Source organism: Euphorbia lathyris, chromosome 2 (assembly GCF_963576675.1).
Source record: "Euphorbia lathyris chromosome 2, ddEupLath1.1, whole genome shotgun sequence".
NCBI lineage: Eukaryota > Viridiplantae > Streptophyta > Magnoliopsida > Malpighiales > Euphorbiaceae > Euphorbia > Euphorbia lathyris.
In genome coordinates this window covers 57,253,481-57,261,508 of record NC_088911.1, presented here as the reverse complement: position 1 = coordinate 57,261,508, position 8,028 = coordinate 57,253,481, and the positions used below count along the sequence as shown (strand labels likewise).

Genomic DNA, 8,028 nt, shown 5'->3' with positions numbered 1-8,028 from the left:
GTATGTGAAATAATTAAATTGATACAGATGTATTCAAACATAATATACAGATTCATGTGAAAAGATATACTGTTTCATTTTGATAAGTGCATACAGATATATGTTAAATAATTTAGCATGGTTAACATAAATGAATCAACAACTAAAAAGTAAACTTGATGATTTAATTTAAAATGAAAATTCACTATCATGTTCAATAGTTAATAATGATTTATAACTTATTAGCATTTAAGATATATATGTACAGATTCTTTTGCTAATATTTTATAAATTTTAACAGAAATAAACCAGAACATAAGATTAAAGTATGAAATGAATTGAATTCTTATTGCAGGAACACATATTTACATAAATCAACAAGAACATAAATACAAGGAAAAACAAACCTATATACAGAAACAAACAAATAGATTAAAATTAATCAAAACAAATCAATCTAAACTAAAAACTCATCCCATTGAATTGGGATTTGCATAACCCGATAACGATCAATCTTCGCTTGAACGAAGATCTGTCTTTCTTCCGCAGAAAGAAATCGTGGGCCAACTTGGAAAATTCTTTGGACAAATCCCTCACTTTCCAGGAATTCATAGTCAAGGATAGGGAATGGTTCTTTATCAGTCCATGGAACCGAAACAACGTCTTTGGTTCCTAAAATACTTCCACATATTATATTCCCTGTATCTAATTTTTCTGTCCTTGGAACGTGATGCGGAAACTAATCCCTCCATTAAGATTTTTGAGGAATTAATGGTGTTGCCATGGAAAATGTCTCCCAACACATACATTCCTTCATCATGATTATAAATAGGGAATGGTGCTCTGTAGCGTTCTGACATATCAGTATGCTTGGTGCGTGCAGCAGCATTCTTCTTTGAAGATTTATGCTTGGTAGTCATGTTTGAAATGAAAAAAGTTTCAGTAACTTTGTTTTTTAAATGTTTGATAACTGAGAAGAAATCAGATTTTGTCTGATAGAGATGAATAGAAAATGTAAGTAACAGAAATCTGATCTTTTTCAATTATTTATAATCAATCCAGGACAAATCAATGTGTCTGTTGGGATTAAAAATGTGCAAATTCACACCATTTGAACATGAAAAAACTTGTTTTTTCGAAACATACAGCATAGGTGCATAAACTGAAGGATAAAGAAGGAGACATGTCCGGAAAAGACCCGTGTTACGATCGAGAATCGGGATTCTCAGTCGCGACATGCTGATTTGCCTCCCTTTCCTTGAATAATTGAATCCCTGGAATCTCAATTGAGATTCCTGAAATCTCAACTGAGATTCCTGAAATTTCATATATACACATTAATTTCCTGAAAACTGATTTAGAAACATGACTTTAATAATTTCATATTGTGTTTAAACTTGATATACACTAACCTAAAAACTAAAAAATTTAAGAATCAAAAATTGTAATGTTGAAAATATATCAAGTTAATAATTTGTTGGTCTCAAACCAAAAATCATGACTATGAAAAATGACGAGGTGCCTTTTTGTGCCTCTTGGTGAATAAAATCTAAATTAGAAATTAAATACATAGAGAGGAAAATTATTTATTATTTTTAAAAAAAAATTCAAAATATATGTGTCGAGGTCGAGAATGTAGAATATTGATCATGACACGTCTTGCCCCTTGGCAAGGAATGCTTTGCATTGGTCCTCCCTAATGTTTATAGAGATTTTCAAAAATCTCAGTAACTTCAAAATTTTTATAAGACATTGAAAGTAAAGATCTCAGTTGAGATTTAAAAATCTCAGTAAGTGCAGAATTTTTCAAAACATCAAACAAAAGTCACTGTAGAGATTGTAAAAATCTCTATACAAACGGAAACTTAAATTATGTGTAATTTTAATTCAATTGAGATTTTTGAAATCTAAAGACATTTTCCTCATTAAGTATAAATATTGAAGATACATAGCATATTTTGAATCTCTTTCAATGAAATTTTTTTATTTATTTTTAATCAGGCTATTATTTTCTAAACTAAAGATTAATACTAAAATAAAATGTAAATATTAAAATACGAAAAACTAAAAACTAAAAATGTGATAATCCTTAAGAATTCTCAAGGAGAATCTAAATTTTGGACAAATCAATTATGTGGACCAGATTTAAATATGGTCTTGTCCAGTTTTACTTACCTGGAAAAAAAAAAGAATATATAATTTTTACGTTTTCTCAATTTAAGGATCTACTGATTCCGGTTGAATGCCCGAACTTCTGGTTTTGTGCACGAACTGGAACTACGCACACGAACCGAAACTTTCAAAACTATATTAAAAGTATACAATTCCTTTCTAACGGATAAGATAATTCCATCCTACTTCTGATATATCTGTCTGAGAAGAGTTGATCAGCTGTTTCTTAGAGAGATAAATGTAGGTGTTTTAAGGAAATGATAAAAAAAAAGAAAATTATTTGGGTTTAGTGTAGAAAAGATATTTTCTTAACAAAGAGATATGATGTTCTGGTGAAGGGTTTAGTTTATAGAAAAGAGTTAAATGTGTTTGGGGAAAGGTAAATTTTTCCGGAAAAAATTATATGTCACGTCTGACATGCTGCTTCAAAAAATTTCTTTCCTCTCTGATGTATTTGCTAGCCGAATTTCTTTTCTGTAGACTCCTTCTATGAATTTCATTGATAATCAAATCTCCAGTTTATCTTTGAAAAAACTTGGATTTTTTTTATCTGCAAACATCTAAATGCAAACGTTAAATAACAACGAGGATTTAGTCCTAGTGACCATCCTCAATAAATAATAAAAACTATAAAATAAATAAATACATATATTATAAACCAAGGTTCGGAATAAAACACGAAAAAAATATAAATTTTTGTTAAAAATTGGCATTCCCCGGCAACGGCGCCAAAAACTTGTTGAGTGATTTCCGCAAGTGCACGATTTCGCTTGTAGTAATAAAAAGATATCGATCCCACATGGAACGTTTTTCAACAAAAACTTATTTTAATTCAGTTTGATTCATGTTTTAGGTTTATAATATGGAAAATCGTTTAATGGAATTGGTTTTGAGATTGATTTAATAAGAATCAGATTAGAATATATGAAGAATGTTAGAAATCAATTCTGTTTTGAGTATGAATTACAAAAGAGAAACGTTTAGTGTTTAAAATAAGAGAATAATTGTGTTCGTTTGCATTAAGCAAAGAAAACAACTTTAAACTTTGTATAAATTATAAAAATGTAATAAAGTAAACTCCTTCAATTAAAGGGCTTTGAACCGCAGACAATCCTCCTACGGTCGGGTTAGATTGCTACCTTAACCAAATTCATTCTTACTTCCGATAAGCCGACCTAACGATCATATCGTTGGTAAGAATGAATTTGCCTAAGTGTTCAACAAAGTTTCCTTGTAAAGATATTGAATTTAACTACGTTTTAATGAAAACACCAGAACTCACTTCCGATCATTTACAGAAGTGCTACATAAAAATTTATTGAATTGCATGAACTTTATTAGATGAAGTATGAATTTGATACAAGTTTACAGAGAATAAAAAGCATGGAAGCATTCAAACGACATGAGAGTTCTGGGTCGTCAATCCTTTCCTCAAACCTCGTTAGAGTTTGTCAGGCTCGTGGGTCGAATCCGCTACTTAATCTTCTCGCTGAATCTTCGGAATAGAGACGGGTACTTCTACTACCAAAACATAAACTAATATTGAACTGATCTTCATCTAAATCTAAATGCTACTGTGTTTGTAAGTAATCTAAGAACAATTTGTGTACATCAGATTGCTTTTTACAAAATTGAAATCTAAACTCTAACTCTTCTCTGAGTCAGAGTTTCTGCATAACTTCTGCACTCTAATCTTACAAATCTAACTCTCATTTTTTCAACTCTGAATCAACTCTTTATTTATAGATATTGAAGAGTCGTGATTGAAGGGTCGTGTCCATTGTGAAGAGTCGTATTCGCTGTGAAGAGACGTTTCTATCCACCCAAACGAACGCGTTTCTTTGAATTTAAACATGTGAATTTAGTGCTGCCAGAATTTCTGATCTTACCGAGAATGGAAATTCTCTGCCGAGAATAGGGAAGTGCAATTTCAGCCTTCGAAACGAAGCAGAAGATGCCAGGAAAAGGCGTGTCGCGATCGAGAATCAGGATTCTCGGTCGCGACTCAGAATCTCTACTGAGATTCCGGAATCCCTGCCTATAATCCGGATTTTTCTCCCGTTTCTGACTTCGTTCTTGTCTCCTCGTATTGGTGTGCTGAATTCTTCGCGTTTTGGCTCCTAACTTAGGGTTTTTCCTTCGTTTTTGACCTGTTTTTGTTCCTATTTGGATTTTACCAAATAATTAGGTACCTTGCATGAAAGAAACATATTCGGACGTAAAAGTACTCTAAATAGATATAAACAGTACGATTTCATAGCAAAACTGATGTAAATATTAATGATATTTTAGGTATATTTTGGGCTTAACATGTAGCTCCAGGTCAAGAAAGAAAAGCATGTAAATTGGTGAAGTCTTTATATAGATTAAAACAAGCACCAAAACAATAGCATAAGAAGTTTGATGATGTCATGATGGCAAACGGCTATCAAATAAATGAGTGTGACAAATGAATTTATGTCAAAACTACAAATGAAGGATATATCATTTTGTGTTTGTATGTTGATGACATACTTATTGTTGAAGAGTACCAAGGACATGTTAAACTCACGGTTTGATATGAAAGATATAGGACTCGTAGATGTGATTTTGGGTATCCAAATCAAACGTTCACCTAACGCTATCATCTTGACTCAGTCACACTATGTGGACAAGATTATTGCCAAGTTTAGTAAGAGTGATTCTGGTATCGCCAGAACTCCAATCGACAGTAGCCAACATTTGTGTAAAAATAAAGGTGAAAGCGTAGACCAAGTAGAATACGCAAAAGTTATAGGCAGTCCAATGTATCTCATGAGTTGTACAAGGCCTGATATTGCTTTTATTGTCATCATTTTAAGTAGATACACGAGTAATCCAGGGGAAATCCACTGTAAGAATACTTCGGTATTTAAGGTATACTCGTGACTATGGATTGCACTATACGAGAGAACCTGCTGTGTTAGAAGGATTCTCTGATGCAAGTTGGATATCTGATATAAAAGATTCCAAAAGGCACAAGTGGATATGTGTTTACTCTAGCAGGAGGAGCAGTATCCTGGAAATCCTCAAGGCAAACGATTATAACGAGATCCACTATAGAGTCTGAGTTTGTAGCTTTAGATAAAGCAGGAGAATAAGCTGCGTGGCTACGAAACTTCTTGGAGGATGTTCCTATGTGGCCCAAACCTATGACCACAATTTGTATACATTGTGATAATCAAGCAACGATTAAGAGAGCATGAAATGGGATATATAACGGTAGACATCGACACATGCGTCGTTGACATAACTCTGTTAGACAACTGATCTCAACAAATGTTATTTTTGTTGATTTTGTTGGATCAAAGGATAACACAGCGGATCCGCTAACCAAAGTGTTAAATAGAGATCAAGTTGAAAAATCATCGAAAGGAATGGGACTAAAGCCCATAGAGAAGATGCGTTATATGAAGGAAAACCCTACCTAGTTGACTGGAGATCCCAAGATCTAGGTTCAAAGGGACAACCTAATTGCATAAACCTTGCATGTTCACAGTAGGGGGTTAAACCCTAGTCCATTCCTAGATGTAAATAGTGACACAAACGGAAAAAGATTAACCTATATGCTTTTAATGATACATTGTGAGTCAGAAATTCTGAGCAAATAAATCACCTATGTCAAAGTGAAGTGGGGTCGCTTCAATGGAGACTAGTGGGGCATAGTTCTCTTAAACTGTAACCCCCGTCCCGGGTCACATTGAAAACACACAGGAAACCAAACAATTATCATAATTAAGCATAAACGCCAACATAACCATATAAAGGCTCTCCATTTATTTCTGTCTATCAAAATCCTATAACCAAAAGGTTAAATAACCAACCAAATAATTTAATCCATCAATAATATTCACTTAAATTTACGCAAATAATCCAAATCAATAATATAATAAATCCTAAGAATGTCTATAAAATTTGCTAATGGGAATGAGACGCTTAAGCTTGCCAGCCTGAACGCAGGGTAACCCTGAAAATCTAGCAAATAGGAGAACCTCTGAACCTAACCTGAAAAATATGGCAATGGGTGAGTTGCCTACTAATAAGCATAATTACAAATATATATATATATATATATATATATATATATATATATATATATATTAATATATATATTATATTTAGTCAAATAACATAACAAACCAGACTTTTGACTACAAATAATATCCTAAAGTTATTATATTTATTTCTAAGGGCCCTAGCTAAACCTAAGTGAAATATGTCCAATGGTCTCATGGTTAACAATATTCAATCGTATGTATATGCTATCGCCCTCAGTTTCAGGACACGTATCCTTTTAACCTTATAATAATTATTCCAATAATACGGTACTGATATCGCCCCCAGTTTCAGGACACAGTGCAAACTCAATTAGAGTAAAATAACACCCTACCCAGGTGTTTGTGATCACAGTATCAACAAACCTCCAAACCATTGTACCTATCCATTTAAGCTAGCTGATTAAGTGAATTCTAAAATGAGACGTATTCTTATCCTACCATAGATATTTTCGTGGCAAAATAACACTTCCACATGTGAACAGAAAATGCATCATCTATAAATTCAATTAAGCAGAACCAATTCAAATTTCACATTTAGTGACATATATATGTATATCCTCTCATTGACACTATAAATAGATTTCATGCAACTAAACCATAATTATTAAAACAACTTGTCCAGACAAAAGAATAATCCATATATCATCATCCTCTTATATAGCATGGTTTTGCATCCACATCATTCTTATAGATTTCTTTCCTGAACAATTCATAAATATAATAATCCATATACTATCATCATCATCATCATGTATAGCATGTTCACAACATATCTATAGATTTCTTTTATGGAATAATTCATATATATATATATATATATATATAAACATATAAATATTAATAATTATGATTACCTCTCGTCCCGAGTTAATCAAACTGTTCGAGTTCTTGTTCACCCGTTTATTCCTCTCCTATAAATATAACAATACATTTCTATAATTAATTCGTGTTTAAGAAAAATGATAGATATGTAATGTATATTCGGGATGTTCCTAACCCCTCCCCACGATATCAATTAAGGTTCCAACTCAATCTAATTAATCAATAACCATTTACTTAAATCTAAAATTCTAACCCTTTAAAAATTCAATTATCATAGAAGACTAATAGTTTAGAAAAACCATCATATATATTGGAACCTATACAAAGGGTAAAATTCTTGTTGGAAAACGCTCACCGGAGTCTCGCCGGAACGCGGTGGTCGGATGCCGGAATTTCATCAAACTTGTCGGAAGTCCGAACCGAGACTACCACGAGATAGCCAATATTCAGAGGAGTCCAAAAATACACTCCTTTCACTACTAAAATCGTCTAAAAGGTCGAGATCTAACACTTCCTTGGTGAAAAATACTCGCTCCGGTCATTACACTTTTCAGTCAGAAAAATATGAATAGTGGTCTTAAAATCTTTCTTACGAAATAAGAAATTTAATGGTATAATTTTCGCTTCAAGAGATGATCGAAATAAGGAGTTACGAAGGAAGTTAGGGTTAAAAGAAAAGAAAAAATTCTAAGTTGCGCAGAATGAATTTTCTTTTGGTTCTGATCCCTGCCAACCCAAACTCCCCAAATTAGAATAATAACCAACTATATTAATTGATAATAATAAAAAATAACACTATGGCCCACTTAACATCTTTTCCTTCTCTTTTTATCTTTTTGACAAAAACAACCTAATATCATTTCTTTTATTTATTTGTTTATTTTCATTATTTTCATTATATTAATTATATATAATTATTTAGATGTTACATAAACTCTCACAGAACCAGGCGATGTTCATGACCATAACGAACATAACC

General features: G+C 32.3%; 1 long non-coding RNA gene across 2 annotated transcripts; it reads right to left on the bottom strand.

Moving 5' to 3' along the window:
* Positions 1 to 3,399: 3,399 nt before the first annotated feature.
* Positions 3,400 to 7,778, bottom strand: LOC136220484 (uncharacterized). 2 transcript variants are annotated; one of them, XR_010684537.1, is made up of 3 exons: positions 7,405 to 7,778; positions 7,082 to 7,138; positions 3,400 to 4,343 (listed from the first exon to the last, which is right to left on the bottom strand). It is a non-coding gene; the product is annotated as an uncharacterized lncRNA (long non-coding RNA). The 2 variants fall into 2 exon arrangements; XR_010684536.1 differs by lacking the exon at positions 3,400 to 4,343 and adding an exon at positions 4,350 to 6,174.
* Positions 7,779 to 8,028: the final 250 nt, after the last annotated feature.